Source organism: Magnolia sinica, chromosome 10 (assembly GCF_029962835.1).
Source record: "Magnolia sinica isolate HGM2019 chromosome 10, MsV1, whole genome shotgun sequence".
In the NCBI taxonomy this organism is placed as follows: Eukaryota; Viridiplantae; Streptophyta; class Magnoliopsida; order Magnoliales; family Magnoliaceae; genus Magnolia; species Magnolia sinica.
Genome location: NC_080582.1, coordinates 75,951,709 through 75,970,824, shown reverse-complemented (window position 1 = coordinate 75,970,824; position 19,116 = coordinate 75,951,709). Strand labels below are relative to the sequence as shown.

Sequence of the window (19,116 nt, the reverse complement as noted above, 5' to 3'; positions counted from 1 at the left end):
GCCCACATAATTAATCTTATATCTGTCGAAATGAGTTCTTAAAATAGATGAATGGAGTAGAGTTTTCAAAAACACCAGGGTGGCCCACCAAGGTTCCCATCACAGTAACTTCATGTGAAAGCCTTTGGCAGAAAACATGGATCCTCCGAAAACGGATTGGCTACTTCCCAGCCACCAGCCAATGGCCGATGGTCAGTGCTATGGCCCCACCATGATGTATATGTTTCATTCATGCCATTCATCTATTTTTCTAGATCATTTTAAATATAAGACCAAAAATGAGGTATATCCCAATTCCAAGTGGACCAATTTATAGGAAACAATGTTGAATGAGTGTACACCATTAAAACTTTTTGAGGCCAATAAAAGTTTTGGATCAAGCTGATCTTTGTTTTATTCCTTTCATCTATGTTTGTATGACCTAATCAACAGATTAGATGTCAAATAAACGGTACAATGGGCCTTAGGAGGATTTTAACAGTGGATATCCAATCAATATTGTTTTCCTGTGGTGTGGTCCACCTGAGATTTACATCCCTCTCATCTTTGAGATCAAGACCTAAAATGATCTGTAAAAATGGATGAACAGTATAGATGAAACACATACATCATTGTGGGGCCCACAGAGCACAGACCACCGGCCACCGGGCTAGGGGAGTAGCCAATCCGTTTCCGCGTCCTCTGGGCGGACGCGGATTGCGTCCTACCCCTACCCCGCCCTTCCCCAGCTGGGAACATTGGGAACGGGCAGCAGCTTCCCTTGATGTATGGGTATTATCCACACCGTCCATCCATTTTTTTTCCTATCAATTTAAGGTATAAATCCAAAAATAAGACAGATCTAAGGCTCAAGTAGACTTCACAATGGAGATTAAACACTTACCATTGAAAACATCTTGACAGCTACATGAGTTTTGGATGGAGCTCGTATTTGTGTTTTCTCCTCGTCTATATAAATTTATGAATAGGTTTGAAAATAAACATCACAGTGGGCCCTAGAAAAGTTTTAACGGTGAGAATCATCATCACCGCTGCTTCATATGGTGTGGCCCACTTGAGCCTTGGATCTGCCTTATTTTGGAGTTTATCCAGTAAAATGATGAAATAATAATAATAATAATAAATGAATGTGCGGTGTAGATAAGACCCATACATCACTGTGGCTACTCAAATCTTTTGCCCGCTCCCAGCAGGAATACGGAAGGTAGGACGCAATCCGCAATCCGCATCCCTCCTGTCAATGTATTCCATCCGGACGCGGACGGTTGGATGTGCTGCCCACAATGATGTAAGTGTTTTATCCACGTTGTTCATTGTTTTTCTCAAATTATTTTAAGATATGATCCAAAAACTTAGCTAGGTCCATAGTTTAAGTAGACCACAAAGTGGGGATTGAACTTCCACCATTAAAAACTTCTTGGGAGCTGCAGAAGTTTCGGATTAATCTGATATTTGTGTTTTCACTTCATCCATGTCTACATAACCTTATGAATAGGTTAGATGGTAAAAAAAACATCATGGTGGCCCTTAGAAAGGTTTCAACGGTGGTTGTCATTATTAGTACAGCTTCCTTCGATGTGTTTGCTTGGAGCTGTGGTTATGCTTTATTTTTAATCTGATATCTTAAAATGATCTGAGAAAAGTGATTAACGGCTTGGATAAAATACTTATGTCACTGTGGGTCCCACGGGTAGGACGCAATCCGCGTCCATTCCATCCAACCTCCTCCTTTCTGGCAGCTACGACGTCGTTCTTTTATAAACGGATTGCTTGGTGTGCCACACACCATCCCCCTCCATGCTGTGTTTACATCACCAAGTTCTGTGGGCCTCACTAAGAAGTATATGTTATATCAAAACCCTCTATCCACTGGGCAAGAAGGTTTTAATGCTTGAGCTAAAAAAAGAGAGAGATCCAAAGCTCAGGTGGACCACATTACGGAAACCATAGCGATTAAACGTCTACCGTTGAAAATTTCTTAGGGTCAAAGAAGTTTCGGATCAATATGATATTTGAAGTTTTGGATCATTTTGATATTTTTTTATTTTATTTTTCTAAAATCTAAGTCTTATAACTATTTAAAGATAGTTTATTAGTTTGGATGGCAAATCAACATCAAGGTGAGCATTAGGAATGTTTCAACTCATTTAATAACATCATTCAAACATTTAAACATATACAAATCTTAGGTGGAACACACTATTAAAAAAAGTGATAAATGATAATTAAAAGCTTTTTTAGGCTACTAAAGTTTTACATAAAATTAATTTTTCTATTTTCACTTCGTCTAGTTAATTTTGCCTTTATCAATGGGTTGGATGACAAATAGACATTAGAGATCTTCTTAAGGTGGAACTTAGAATGTTTTTAATGGTGAGCATTCAATCACGGCTGTTATGGTTTGATCCACTTGACTTTTGGTTGTGCTTAATTTTTGGGACCAAGTCCTAAAATGGATTAAAAAAACCAAATGGATGGAGTGGATGTACAAAATATTACGCCCTAAGTAAGGGTAATACCGACTAAACAGTTTCCTGTGGTGTGGTCCACCTAATATTTGGGTCACATTCATTTTTGGATTCATGCCCCAAAATGAGCTTTCAATAAGGAAGGACGGTGCGGATATAGTCACATACATCACAGTAGGCCCCACAATCAGGGGTCCCACCCACCACGTCACCTAATCCTCTCACGAGATTGCACGTCTCCTATACTCGTACATGTATGGATATGCAGAAGATACGCCTTATTCAGCGGACCAAACCTCATTCTTTAGAATTTTCTTATTTAAATGCAGAATTAAGTCCCAAAGTCAGTCAATGAAGCATATTAACTTGCATTTCCAACCATAAATGATTGAACCCAACTTGGGTGGGACCCGGAACCAACGATGTAGGTGGGACCCTGACTATAGGGCCCACCTCGATGTATTCATCGTATATCCACGCCATCACACGGAAAACGGATTGGCTACTTCCCCCGCTACTAGCCCGGTGGCTGTGGTCGGTGCTCTGTAGGCCCCACCATTATGTATGTGTTTCATCCATGCTGTTCATCCATTTTTACAGATCATTTTAGGGCTCGTTCCCGAAAATGAGAGGCATATAAATCTCAGGTGGACCACACCGAAGGAAAACAATAGTGATTGGATATCCAGCATTAAAATCCTCCTGAGGTCCACTGTACTATTTATTTGACATCCAGTCTGTTAATTATGTCATACAGACCTAGATGAAGTGAAAAAAATAAAGATCCGATTGATCCAAAACTTTTATGGCCCCCAAAAAGTTTTTAATGGTTGACGTTCAATCAATACTCTTTCCTGTAATGTGGTCCACTTGATTCTTGGATATACCTCATTTTTTGTTTTGTACCATAAAATGATCTAAAAAAATAGATGGACGGCATGGATGAAAGACATACATCATATCAGGGCCCACAGAGCACCGACCATTGGCCATTGGCAGTAGGGAGTTGCCGATCCGTTTCCCCATCACATAAGGAAACAATGGTCACGGAACTCTCACCATTAAAAACTTCCTAGCATTCATGATTAATTTTTATTGAACATCCAACTTGTTAATAAGGTCACACATATCTGAATGAAGGTAAAAAAAAAAAATATCAGCTTGATCTAAAACTTTTGTGACCCACAAAAGGATTTCAATGGTCATTAACCACTGTTTCCTGCGGTGTGGTCCACATAAAATTTGTATGTGCTCTTTTCTTTTGGGACTATACTTTAAAATAAGCTGAAAAAACAGATGAACGGTGTGGATATACATTGAGATGGGCCTCTATGGTCAGGGTCTCACCCAAGTTGTATGATATGAAATAGGAAACATTCCAAATTGGGTAGCCTTTAACTGTTTTGAAAACCCGTGCCTTCTTGGAAACGTTGCCTCTTCAGGCAGACCATGACATTTCAGCCTTGATAAGAGTAGTTGCAGGTCGTCCCTGGTTTTAAGTAAGAATGTCAACTGCCAGATATAATATATACCAGAACGATAACCATGTCTGCAGAGAATGTAACTTGGAATATATGAAATAAAATAATAAAATTGATAAAAAAGACAAGTTGACAATTAAGATAATGTTTGTCATTGGAAATAAAGTTTTAAATGCTAGCATTCAGGTGGTTTGTGAAATGATTTCTAGATGAGATGCACATTCCAGATAATACAATACCAAATACCAATTGTCTTTTAAGCGTCGACTCTAGGCTTCTTCATGTGGAGAAGAAAGATCACCCTAATATATAACTGGGTGCATTGGGTCAGTACTCATTACTCATGCCTCAGTGGTAGATTCACAAGAGTTTCAATATAGGGTTATGGGTTCTGAGTACCCATTGTGGTCTGAGTGTGTTGGTGTGTGTAGGGGTGTGACCTTATGAACAGGTTGGATGGCAAATAAACATCACAGCGGGCTCTAGGAAGGTTTCGATAGTGGGGGCTGGGTCATTGTCACCACTGCTTCCTGTGGTGTGGTCCACTCAAGCCTTCAATCTGGTTACTTTTTAGGTCATGTGCTAAAATGATCTTTCAAAATGGATGAACAGCTCAGATAAAACACATATATCATGGTGGGCCTTGCAAAGCCCCTAATAAGATTGTTCATCTCTAGCTAGGTCCTGAATTTTTGGATTGCAAAAAGTCAGATTAATAAAATTAAAATTTTAATTTTTTAATTAATAATAAAACTAAAACACTTAAAACATTGGTAGAGATATTTTTGGTGGAGGGTAAGGTCAGTGGATCGATCCCTATCATTGCAGGATTTAAACTCCTTAGACATACACAATGAACAGGGTGGATTGCTCCTACATCCATTGTCTTGATTTATGATAGGTTTTGGATAAAAGTAGAAGACTTTTAGCGAGATCGGGAAGGGGTCGTTCAATGGTGTCAGTTCAGATCTATTCAGATAATATGCATGTTTTCTAAGGCCAAAATACGCCAAGGCCCTGACTTCTAAAGTGTTCTGAGCACCAAGCAGGCTACACTGATTAAAATAAATCTCTATAATTGTTTTGCATAATTGTTGATTCGAAGATTTTTCGATGTTTCAAATCAATCTACATTCACATTGACTATAGGTTAGATCTGAGATGTTACCCAAATTTTGGATGAATCTGAATTTTGGATTGTCTACATCGATCAAAAGATTGTATTAGTGATAAATCATGCTATGTGATGATTTTAGATTTTGGATGGTTCGGATTTGAACAATCCTTTGGCTTTTCCTAAAACTTGTGGTTGTAGATATCAATGGATGGTTTGCATTTAAATAACGAGTGTGATGTTGAGGTCAAATATTGCATATTAGATCCTAGTTATTACTTGGTTTTACGTACATTATAAGGTTTAACGTCCTACTTTGATCATGTTTTTTGTTACAAGGTGAATTTAGGAGCTTGGACTTAAAAGAGTACTAAAAGCATAGATTTGATGTTTAAGAATCACCAAGGCAAGGAACGGATCTTAGGAGACCGAGATTAAAGAATTCACACTCCAAAGATCCAAGAAAATCAAGTAATCGACAATAAAGAGGCCTGAAAGTTATCCTGAATGCAAGATCACAGGGTTCCCACCATCCGTTTGGCTCAACACTTTATATCTGGCCTGAGGACCCTAAATTAACCATACATGTAAAATTTCAGCCATTGGATCTTTGTACAAGTGGCCCAATGGTCAACATCCCAAAACGTTCATCCAAACGCAACTTGTTTGTATTTTGTTGTCGCTGCACACGCTGTTGCTGTGTGACCTGTATTCCCACTGACTTGGCCGAACTAGCCTCCTTTTAACTATAAAAGAGAGAGAGGCAGAGACGTGAGAGCCATCATAAGCATGGAGAGCCATAGAGGCATTCTTGGGACGTGGGACAAGAGGGAGAGAGAGCGAGTGTGGAGACGACGGTTCTTCAAGAGTTTTTCTTCCATCCCTTCTTTTTTTTTCTTTTTTTTTTCCTGTTTCTTTTATGTTTTCTAAGAGATAGCCTAACCATTTTTATGATTGGCTAAACCTCTTAGCTAGGGCTAAGAGGTGAAGCTTGTAGTGTGATGGGTTGCTTTCTACGACGTTGCTTCATGTGATAAACTCTCATTGATACTAGTTTGATTATAAGATATACTTTCAGTTTTTAATGATTTATTGTTACTCAAATTATAGTAGATCTGCAATAACTTTGAGTATATTCTTTTCATTATAAGATTATGAATTTAGGAGGTCCTGTTGTTCACCATCGTCTCCCGGACATGGTTGGGTGATGGAATCCTTCCTAACTTTTACAATTCTCTTATAATTGGTTGTGAGTTTGGTAAATTGTTGTTGTTTGCCTTGTATCCTGTACATGGTTAGGTGACGGAATCACTTCCAAATTTTCACCACTCTTATCTATTGATGATTGGATCCATGAGAAGTTCAGATATCTAACAAATCTCCTCTTACCAACTGGATAAGATAGGACTCTGATTCCATTTGTGTCCTTGAATCATGCAAGGTAATTTCTCAATTGCTACAAGTAGATCCTTGGCACCCTAGTTTCCCACCTTTGAATTTTACTAGTTTTAGTTTAATATTTCACCATTATTTTCTTAAATATTTCAGATTTAGATTTCATCTTTTCCTAGTTCTATTTCTAGTTGTTTTCAGAAAACACATGAGATTAGTCCCTATGAATTTGACCTCGGTCTTACTGAGATTATTACTACATCGCGACCCTACACTTGGGGTTGTGAACAAGTTTTTGGCGCCGTTGTTGGGGACTAACGGTTGCGTTTTTATGAGATTAACTAGTTTTGGAATTAGTTTAAGATTAGAGTTTTTATTTTCTATTTTTTTAAGGATTAGGATTTTTTTTCTATTTTAGAAACTAACGTAACTTTCCTGTTTTGTAGGATCCTAACATAAAAACTTCTGATTTGGTAATCTCTTCCTAATTTTTCTTCCATTCTATTTCTAGATTAGGATTTGTTATATATTTTTAGAAACTTTCTAATTTTAGGATTCCTATTATCTTTAGAATCTAACTTAGTTTTCTATTTTTAGGTTTAGAAATTTTCCTTTTTCTAGTTTTAGAAACTAACCCATCTTTTCTATTTTTATTTTTAGAAACTTTCTAATTTTAGAATTTCTGTTTTAGAAAGTAACTTGTTTTGTTTTGTTCTATAGGATTTTAATATAGATCTCCTCCAATCTGGTAACTTCTTTCTAATTTCTCCTCTATCTAGATCTCTTATTGCTATAGGATTTTTCTTTTATTTTCTTTTAGGATTAGATTTAGAGTTAAAGCTTCACGATGCAAGAGTGGGAACGTGTGTATGCTGAGATAACTAAGAAATCTTAGGAAAGGATGTATGATGATTATGATGGGAAACAACCTATGTCTCAAATATTTTCTGAAAATTTCTTCAACTAATCGAAATATGATGCTCCAACGATTAAGAAGTCCTTTAGTGATTATCTACGGGGGAATAATTGCACTCCACGAGTTAAGAAAACAGTACATGATTATTAGAATGATGACGCGTATCAACTCCCGACCTATGACCCATATGATTATGATCAGTGGAAACAGAAATATTTCAAAGTTAAGTCAGTAAAACATCATAGTGAAAACCTTCTTGGATCAGCTACTTTTGAATATCTACCAGAAACGATCCAAGAGGAGTCATCTTAAAGTTACACAGACTATGTTACTGACATGAGGAAATTATTAGAAGCACTTGAATCATGGCTTGATAGGCTAATGGAGACTAATTCATCCAAACCGCAACCCAAATTACAAATACAGTGCAAGGAAAGTGATTTCAACTCGACACATTGGAGAGATGAACCGCCAATTGATTTTGTTAATTACTCCTTCAGATTCCCTACTTATGATGAGATAGTGGAGGCTAGTTTGTCCCAGCCACAACTCCATTCAAAAACACAATACGAGGAGAGTGATCCGAACTTGCTTATGAAGAACTCTGAAATTTGGAATAAGGAGTTGGAATCCATTAATGAGCATATGGCTCAATTTTTCGATGAGTCGATCTCGACGACGGTCCAAAGGAATAATCCAGAGATATTGTTGGTTTTCAAATGTAATGATATTGACACACTTCACTCAAATGACATACCTGATTTTAATGATGAGGAAGATGTTAGTTTATTCGAACCTCAACCCAATCTAAGAATAGAATGTGAGGAAAGTGATCCCATTCCAAGTGTGTACTGCACTGAATTGGAAGATGATGTGTATTGGGATTCAATCTCAAGTTTGGCCCATATCAATGATCAAGAGGTTAAGGAAGTTGTCCACCATAGTGATCTACTCCGCCTATCTGACATGGCTAATTTAAATTTGGAGGATGAACCACTTTCACCTAAACTTTCTAACTTTTGTGATGCATGTTTAGACAACTCCCCTGAATTGACTTATAAGATAGTTAGTGACATGGATGAATTGCCTGATAATTTTCTAGAATTTGAAACCACCCAGTTGAGATCACCATCTGAACCATCAAATTTTGACGATTCAATGCCTCTTTTGAGTAGTATCAATGAACAAAGTCCTCACATCAATACTTTGTCACTGACCCTCAATCTGTCTATGCAGGGCTGGAGTAAGAGAGCATACCTCCATCTACTTTTAAAGACGATGGAGTCCTTGAGTATCTCATTACAGATTTCAATGTGGAATTTCTCAACCCCTTAGATGATTACTTGACATACCTTGTAAATTCAAACAATCCTATGATAAAAGAAATAATGGATGCCTTGCAAGACAATACCTCAGTGGTTGTCATGGATTGAGAGAACCCTTACTCTGAAATCCTTCCCTCCATATATCTTGAATGTTTACCATTAAGGGAGGAGGAGCTGAAAATTGAATCGAAGTCTGAAACTTCGAAATGTGTTGAGACTACATCATCTGCTGAGAATTTTTGTGAATTATATCTACCTGTAGTCTCATGGAATACTAACAATGTAATCACAGGTGAATCATATATACTTTAGATACCTCAGGCGATGCAACGACAATTTTTTGATGATGTGTATATATTTCTCTGAAATTTCATGCTCCAAGGCATCTAAGCCTATTGCAAAACGGGCTTTTAGATGATCTTGTTGAAAAACCTACTGAGAAATTTATCAAGATATTGGCCAGAAGAGGAATATTGCGGTATGACTGAGTAGCTTTTTACCTGCTTTCATAGGACTGGGGTCATTTAATTTTTATCGTTCTAGGATAGTCGGTTTTATGCCGTTAGGATAGTTTGCTTTCCAGTGTGCTAGGATAGTTTACTCTTGTGCTGACCCACTTTCTCGCTGATATCTCTTTGGAAAAAGCCGTTCAATTTCCTTCGTCAGGTACTATCTTTCTATCACTTCTCCGTTACTTTCGTTGTCACATGTGCATTGCATGCTTATATCTTTTACATTAAGGATAATATAGATTTTAGGTTGTGGATAAAAGATTAGGTTACCTAATCAGTACTTTCTTAGTTTGAGTCTTGAGCAAAAATTGTGAAAATTTTTTAAATTTTTTCTGAAAATTCTTATGAATTCGAAGTGATTTTGAAGGCCATCTTTGATCTAGAAGTATAAGATACGTAATGTTGGTGATTTATGACTTTTAGATTCAGTTACCTGTTAGATTTCACAGTTAAATTCGAATTATTAATCCATGATTAGAAGTTTTAAACATTGATTGAGCCATGACTACACATGTCACATCTAGCTTACACATTAAGGTTTCAGTTCGATATTGAATTGTCAACATGCTAATCAGTAAGCATGGAAGAAACTAACCTGGAGAATTTGTCCATCATGTTCAATAAGAATAATTGAAAAAAATAACAATAAAAGAATACCCAATTAAAAAACAGTTGTCGTCGAAAATGGCTACCTATTGAAGATCATTGAAAAGATGAACATAGCGTGAAAGCCATCAATGGAAAAATCAAAAGCTAGAATAATGAAAAGATGAACTGTAAAGCAGTTTTGGTTTAGGTTATGGTTTTCCTGAATGTTCTTTTGATTATCAATGTTATCATGAAATAGAGAATTGAACATTTGATTGTGATAAGTTTAGGTTTCACTATGCACCTATGGAACTCAATGTTTATAAGTGTTCTAATTGATGGATTAATACTTTGAACTTAACTATGAAGTTTACCGTGCGCTTGAGTTCAGGAGAAAGTAATGCTCAACATTCATGAATCTTAGAATTCTAGTATCTGGATTGTTTTCAAAAATCACTCAGGTTTATAGAAATTGTCCTGTAATTCTTAAAATATTTTTTGCCTACTTTTCTCGGGACTAGCAAAATGTTAGTTGGGGACTGTGTTGAGGGTCAAATATTGCATATTAAACCTTAGTTATTACTTAGTTTTACATACATGATAATGTTTAATGTCATATTTTAATCATGTTTTTGGTTGCAAGGTGAATTTAGGAGCTTGGACTTAAAAGAGTGCTAAAAGCCTAAATTTGATGCTTAAGAATCACTAAGGCAATGGACGGAGCTTAGGGGGTCGAGATTGAAGAATTCACACGCCAAAGATCTAAGAAATTCAAGTGATTGACGATAAAGAGGCCTGAAAGTTGTCCTGAATGCAAGATCACAGAATTCCCACCATCCGTTTGGCTTGAAACTTTATATTTGGCCTGAAGACCCTAAATTAACTGTACACGTAAAATTTCAACCATTAGATCTTTGTGAAAATGGCACAACGGTCAGCATCCCAAAACGTTCATCCAAACACAACTTGTTTGCGTTTTGTTGTCACCGCGCATGCAGTTGCTGCGTAACCTATATTCCCACTGACTTAGCCGACCTAGTCTCCTTTTGACTGTAAAATAGAGAGAGGCAGAGACGTGAGAGCCATCATTAGCACGAGGAGCCGTGGAGGCATTCCTGGGACGTGGGACAAGAGGGAGAGAGAGCAAGTGTGGAGACGATGGTTCTTCAAGAGTTTTTCTTCCATCCCTTTCTTTTCTTTTCTTTTTTTCTGTTTCTTTTATGTTTTCTAAGAGATAGCCTGACCATTTCTATGATCGGCTAAACCTCTTAGCTAGGGCTAAGAGGTGAAGCTTGTAGTGAGATGGGTTGCTTTCTACAGCGTTGATTCATGTGATGAACTCTCATTGATACTAGTTTAATTATAAGATATACTTTACGTTTTTAATGGTTTATTGTGACTCAGATTACAGTAGATCTGCAATAGCTTTAAGTATGTTCTTTTTATTGTGAATTTAGGAAGCCCTGTTGTTCACCATCGTCTCCTAGGTATGGTTGGGTGATGGAATCTTTCCTAACTTTCACAATTCTCCTAGGATTGGTTGTGGGTTTGGTAAATTGTTGTTGTTTGCCTTATCTCCTAAGCATGGTTAGGTGACGGAATCACTTCCAAATTTTCACCACTCTTATTTATTGATGATTAGATCCATGAGAAGTTCAGAGATCTAACAAATCTCCTCATACCAACTGGATAAGATGGGACTCTGATTCCAGTTGTGTCATTAAATCATGTAAGGTAACTTCCCGATTGCTACAAGTGGATCCTTGGCACCCTAGTTTCTCACCTTTGAATTTTACAAGTTTTAGTTTAATATTTTACCATTATTCTCTTCCTTTGTTTTCAGAAAGCACACGAGATTAGTCCCTGTGGATTGCGGCCTTACACTTGGGGTTGTGAACATGTGAGAGATCTATGAAAACTAAGAAAATTGAGAAAAAACTCTAAACATTGTGAAAATCAGATTATAACTAGCATGTTCAAGCTCTGTCGATTCAATGAAAAAGATCTTCAATCAATCGAATCAGGCTAAAATATGTCTAACGACTTAAAATATGAAATTTGGATTTTCATTTATTTATTTATTTGATTGATCTATGTTCGATTCGATCGAAGTGTCTTCAATGGGACTCGATTTAATTGAAGGGTCTTCAATGAGATTTGATTTGATCAAAGATGCTAAAAATTGTCCAGCAACCAAACCAAATTAATTCTGATTTTTTTTTTTTATTAATGACTTTAATCTGGCTCGATTGATTGATATGTTCGATCGACGAACCCCCTTGTTGATCTATCCGATTCTGAAACGTGATAATTAGATCATTAAGATATAATATGTATATAATATCTTGGATTAATAACCAAATTGACAAAGGAAAATAGGCAATCTTGAGTTGGTCAAAGGTGTGCCCATTAAATGGAAAGATGGGATCAATTCATGATTGGTTTAAATTATATATTAGGGATCATAGATTCAAACATGTACAACTGTTCGACAGATTTATCTCTACCAAGAACACGTGAGTGAATCTCAACATATCTTATATATGCACGATTAAGATAGACGGTTATGATTGCTATGATTAATATGTTTGTCATGTTACCATGCTAAGTTAATTATTGATATATGATTTTATGCTTTAAACAAGTATTATTGTGAATTGAATACATTGACATGTAAATCATTACAATCATGAATTCATAAGTTTTCTCTCGTATGGATGGATGTATATGACAATTGCATATGTTGATGCATTGTGTAATGAGCAATGCATTACATAACGCTTATGTGCTAATTTATATAGTCCCGCTTTATATTACTACATGCACACCTCATGCCTTGGTTCCTAGGGAATCTCCCTAGATGGTTTTCTTGTAGAATCGTTATCGAATGCCCACGATTAGTGGAAGCCTACTCAAAGGAGTATATGCAAGCCTTGCCCATGCCTACTTTATATGATAGAAGCTTATCAGGTGCAAATGTGGGTTGACAGATATCCAACCAAAGCAAGTGGTCAATTATCCCACTTGGCATGCATTTCATTACATCTTTGCATTCATATTCATATTTGCATAGAAGAAATTGAATGACATTTGTACTATTTTATGTGTTGTGTATGAACCATGATGTGTTCACTCACTAGCCTGACCAACTTACATTGTTGAATGAGAATCGTATAGAGGTAATCGAGATAGGAAACATAAGTCTGGCACAAGGGAATGAGTCTAGATTGACAAATGAATCACATGATCAATGGTTGTATTTAGAAGAAGATTAATTAGTTGTGTTGAATTAATGAATTGTTCATATGAATTGTCATTTAGGAGATTAGATTTCTTCACTATAGTTATTGACCGTTGGGCCTTAATTCGATACTTGTTTTATAAATGTTTTATGTTGAATGATATTTGAATTTATGATTAAATAAAGTCCCAAATGAATTGACTTAGTTAATTTTTAGATTAGAGAAGTGTTTTGAAAATATGATAGTGGAAGTAACGAAAAAGTGAGATATTGTATAGTATGTGTGGATATATGAATGTTAAACTCTAGTGTAAACTTATAATACATTTAAACTACACCTCTAAGCAACTATATGAATTGTTGATTTATGTACATTTGGTGCACGAGTCATGAATCGTAATTGGGGTTTGAGGGTGTACACTCTGTATCTGAATGGCGAGGTGTAAAAGAAATCAGAGTGAGGCTTTCATTATACCTAGAGTGACCTGTAGGTTATGTTCCAATACTGTTATGCCTTAAAAATTGACACTCGAGTAAAGAGACCTCGGTCCCGAATTCCCCTTTGTGAAACAAATGAAAACACACATGTGACCTCGTTTAGATTCACATTTATTTTACACACGAATAATCAGAGTAATACAATTCAACTCAGTAGATCTAAAACAAGGTAAAGATAACAAAAATTCATAATATAATGCTAACAATTAAAGTACAATTTCAATAGTGGTAATTGTCCAAAATAGGAGTTATACAAGCCACAAAGCTAATACAAGAAAATTAACACATAGAGCACTCCCAGTTAAGGACTCCAATATATACATGTATAAAATTTAAATAAAAGCAATATCATCCACTCTCGCCCTCTTAAGACATCATGGCGAAAGTGCAAGCCGATTTAAAAATGAATGATTTTAATTGAACGATTTTCTCATGATGCAATTAGACATCAATCGCATGGAATTCACTCATCTATTATGCTTAAAGTCTACAATAGATCAATAAACTTTACAGATTGATTCCTTTTCTAATTAAGCTAAGCAATTGCTAAATCAAAGCATGGTTAAACCTAAGATATGACAGCCTCAAATGCAGGGTTGCGATGTAGTGATAACTTGGTGAGACTGAGGTCGATCCGTAGGGAGTGTGAAACACAACTAGAATTAGTCTAAATGTTTAAACAGGTTGTCTATGTTTTTAATCCAGCGAATAGGCTAAGGGCAAAAATAATATAAATAAAGAACTAAGAATCAATGTATTCACTTCTACCAATTATAATGTTTAATTTATCGATTCATCGTTTATAACTCAACTAAAACTAAATTTCAATTCGTTCTAATAGGAAGATTAAACATTTAAACCAATCTCAACATCTAATAATATATGATATCAATTGAATGATTCTCTCATGGAACACTTAAACACCAATCGTAGGGAATTCAAAGCGACTATTGTGCCCGGAGTCTACAATAGATTAGGTAGTTTTATAAATTAATTCTTTATCTAAACAAGCATTATAATTATACTTCCAAGCATCCAATGTGCTTAGAGTCGACAATGGACTAAAGATAAAACAACACAAAACTTCAAAGTAAAATTCAAACCAACTTCAATTAACTAATCATCATTCAAATCCAAAATTATGAATACATAAACTAAAACATAGCAATAAACTAAAAGCTTCACCCCTTAGACTTAGCTAAGATATTAACTAGACATAATTAACTCAAAAATAAAAGAAAAAGAAAAAGATTTATAAGAACCCGTGAAGCAATCGAAGTAGAAGAATGTTACCGGTGCTACACCTAATCATTCTCTCCCTCTCTAAACCCTAGAAGATGATTTAGGACGTCTTAGGGACCCAAATTTATAGTTTTGGAGATTCAGCTCTCGCACCACCTCCGAAAAATTACAAACTGGCTTTGAATTTATGTAGTCACCCACACCTTCGATGGCATCGAGTAATGAATCAAACAACTAGATTGGAAAATTTATAAATTTCTCGATAGGATCGAAGTTGTCTTCGATGGCATCGAAATAGTTCTCAATGGCATCAAATGGTCATTTTTACAGTTTTCAGTATTTTGTTTTTCTGGTCCTGAAATTTTAAAATTCGATTTCCTGACCCTAAATTTTCAGGACTCATTTTCCTTGGTTTCTTAATTTATTTTTAAGCATCATTTGACTTCCTCTAGATCTCCTTTGGTCCACGTGATTAAATATGATTAATCTTCATCACTTGAGCTCTTAAATCTTCAAATACCCTAGTCTCAATTATCTTTAGACTTTAAATCCTCACCTTTAACTCTAATTTGGTCTTGGACTTCAAATCTCTCATTGCACATAAAACGCACATACTTATAACTAATTTACTTGATGGATATAATAAAAGTAATGTACAATAGGGGATAAATATTCAATATGTAGGTATTATCGAAGCATCCATTATAACCAAAGTTCATAACGGATCTAGAAATAAATAATTCAAAGGCTTTAAAGTAAAATTTAAATCAAAATCAATTAAATAATAACCATTCAAATCTAATATATAAATCAATAAACTAAAATATCATAATTAAATAGAAGTTTCAATCCTTAGCCTTAGCTAAATTTAATGAAAGAAAAAACAATTTATATACTAGAACCGAGAAGAAATCAAAGTGGAAGGCTGTTGTTGGCACTCCACCCGAGCCTTCTCTCTCTTCAAATCCTATAAGATGCTTAATAATATCTTAAACAACCCTTTAAATAGATTATATTTTTGCACTTTTGCACTACCCTTGAAAAATCGTGAACTTACACAGTCACCGCCATTATCGATCGATGCATTGATTGATTGATCGATGGATCCTAATAACTTCCAGTAACTAGAATTCAAAAATCTGTTAACTGTTGATCGATCAAGGGATCTGTCAATTGATCGAAGTTGATGAAATTTGTTTAGAAAGAAATATGAATAAATCAGGAGAGTTTCGATTGGTTAAACATTGGTTGTCAATCGATCGATAGGATTTGTTGATCTGATCCTGCAGTTTCAGAACTTTATTTTTCTATCCCTAAAATTTTAGGACTCATTTTCATTAATTTATTAATTTATTTTTAAGCATCGTTCAACTTCCACTGAATCTCCTTTGGTTCAAATGCTTGAATACGCTTGATCATCATTCCTTAAGCTTTCAAATCTTCAATCACACATCTCTTGATCATCTTTAGACTTTAAATTCTAACTTTTAACTCTGATTGGGTCTTGGACTTCAAATCTCTCCTTGCATATATAACGCACATAATAAGGATTAATTAACTTGATGTATACGATGAAAACAATGCAAAATGGGAAATACATAAATAATATTTAGTCATTATCATAGGGCTTTCCTTTCTATAAAAGGAGAATCATAGAGAGAATTCTCTTATGAAAATACTAAGGAAAAGAGCAAAGAGAGGAAGAGAGAGGAGGTTTATGACAAAAGCTTCTGCTAGTACGCTTCCTAACTCCTTTCTTTTAATTTTTTTTTTTTTTGTATTTATTTATTAAAATCCTTAGACCTACACAATGAATAGATGGATCAAACTTATGTCCATTATCTTGATCTATATGAGGTTTTGAAGAAAAGTAGAAGACTTTCAGTGAGATCTCTTGTCGTAGAGATTGGACGGGGGTCGTCTAGCAGCATGAGTTCAAATTTGTTCAGATCATGTATTTTTTAAGGTCCAAATATGTCAAGGCCCCGAATTATAGAGTGATCTGACCACTGAACGGGCCACAACAATCAAACAAAATCTCGGTTATTGTTTTGATCAGTTGTTGATTCGAAGAATTTTTCGATGTTTCATATCAATGTACATCATTCACATTAACTATGGGTTAGATCTGGGATGTTATCCAAAATTTTGGATGGATCTGAATGTTGGATTATCTGCATCGATTAAAAGATGGTATTAGTAATAAATCATACTGTGTGATGATTTTAGATCTTAGATACTTCAAATATGCATAAACCTTTAGCTTTTTCCAAAACTTGAGGTTATGGAAATCAATGGATGGTTTGAATTCAAACCATGAGTGTGAGAGATCTTTGAAAACTAAGATAATCGAAAAAACCCTAAACCTTGGGAAAATCAAAGTGTAATTGAGCAAATTTGACCTCCGTTTATTCGATTGAAGGGATCTTCGATCAATCGATGTAGGGCAAAATATGTCCAGTGACTTAATATACGAAATTTGAATTCTTTTTCAATCCAATCAATCTATGTTCAATTCAATCAAAGGGTCTTCAATAGGACTTAATTAGATCGAAGGGATCGATCAAAGATGGTGAAAATTATTCAGCAACCAAACTGAAATAATTCTAATTTTTCAATTTGATTGATCAAAGATTGATTCGATTTATCTCAATCGATCGACTGATCCATATGTTGATCTATCATATTTTGAAATGTGATAATTGGATTATTAAGCTATAATATGAAAATATATAATATATTGGATTAATAACCAAATTGATAAATGAAAATGGGTTATCTTGAGTTGAACAAAGGTGGGCCCATTGGATGGAATGATTGACTCAATTCATGATTAGTTTAAATTATGTATTAGAGATCTAAAACTTAAACTTGTTTGACTGTTCGACAGATTTATCTCTTCAAAATAGCTAGTGAATCCTAACATGTCTTATATTTATATGATTAAGATAGATGATTATGATTGCTATATATCTAGTCATACTAAATTAATTGTTAATGTATGATTTTATGCTTTGAATAAGTATTATCATGAATTAAATATGTGGACATAAATCATTATAATCATGAATTCATAAGTTTCCTCTCATGTAGAGAGACATATATGACAATTGCGTATGTCAATGTATTGTGCGTCGAGCATGCATTACATGCATTACAGAACACTGATAGGTTGATTCCTAGAGGCCCGCTCTATATAACTGAATGCACACCTCATTCCTGGGTTCCCAGGGAATCTCTCTGGATCGTTTCTTGGTAAAATCGTTACCAGATGCCCATAAGTACTTGAAGCTTAAGGAGTAGATATGGGCCTTGCTCATGCCTACCTGATATGGTAAAAGCCTTCCACGTACAGATGCGGCTTGATGCATATCCACAACTTAAGCAAGTGGACGATTAACCCACTTTTCATACATTTCATGACATCTTTGCATTGATTATCATATCTGCATACATGAAATTGAATGATATTTGCACTATCTTATATGTGCTATGTATGAACCATGAAGGGTTCACTTACTAGCCTTGGTCAGCTTATGTTATTGAATGACAATCGTTCAAAGGTAATCGTAGGTGTTAGGAAATGCAAGTCAGGTACTGGGGAACGAGGCCGGATTGGCAGATGAATCACAAGATCAATGACCATATTTAGCTGAAGAAAAATTAGCTGTGCTAAATTAATGGATTGTTCATATGAATTGCCGTTTAGGAGACTAGATTTCTTTATCGTAGCTATTGATAGTTAGGTCTTAATTCAAAACTTATTTTATAAATATTTTATGCTAAATGTTAAAGATCACACACTTGTGTGAGCAAGGAGGTGCGCAACACATTCCTCTTTTATTACCGTGATCCCTTACTTAAAATCGAATGTCATAAATCTTGAGTCATTATAAAACAAAGAATTTTTAGATTCTTTGGTTTTTAAGGATTTCACAGTCTAACCAACTATCGAAATCTAAACTTACTGGCTAGTGGCAACTCCAAATCAACTATTTACAAGTTAATCCACATAACCACATAAGCAAAAGCCTAATAAAGCGCCGGGATTCATAGCCACCAAATATGTTTTCAGGTTTTCTGCTTATTCATTTCCAAAACTGTTCGAAATCGGGCAGACCTTGTATTAAGATCACAGGTTGGACCCTGACTAGACTTTTTTAGCCCATCATGGGCTAAGACGGGTTTGGATTTAGGATCAATAATACCGGTCAGTCTTAGAATTACAATATGGTGGGCAATCGAAATCCCATGAAAATTTACTATTGGCAGATCTCATCATTTTGTTGGATGACCCACTGCATCTTCATAAGACCTAATCTTGTACAATCATAGCTGG

At 35.4% G+C, this 19,116-nt stretch overlaps 1 protein-coding gene across 2 annotated transcripts in view; it reads right to left on the bottom strand.

Annotated features, from left to right (window-relative positions):
- Positions 1-19,116, bottom strand: part of LOC131217034 (shikimate O-hydroxycinnamoyltransferase-like) — a 47,438-nt gene that overhangs the window by 15,820 nt on the left and 12,502 nt on the right. The window lies entirely within an intron of this gene.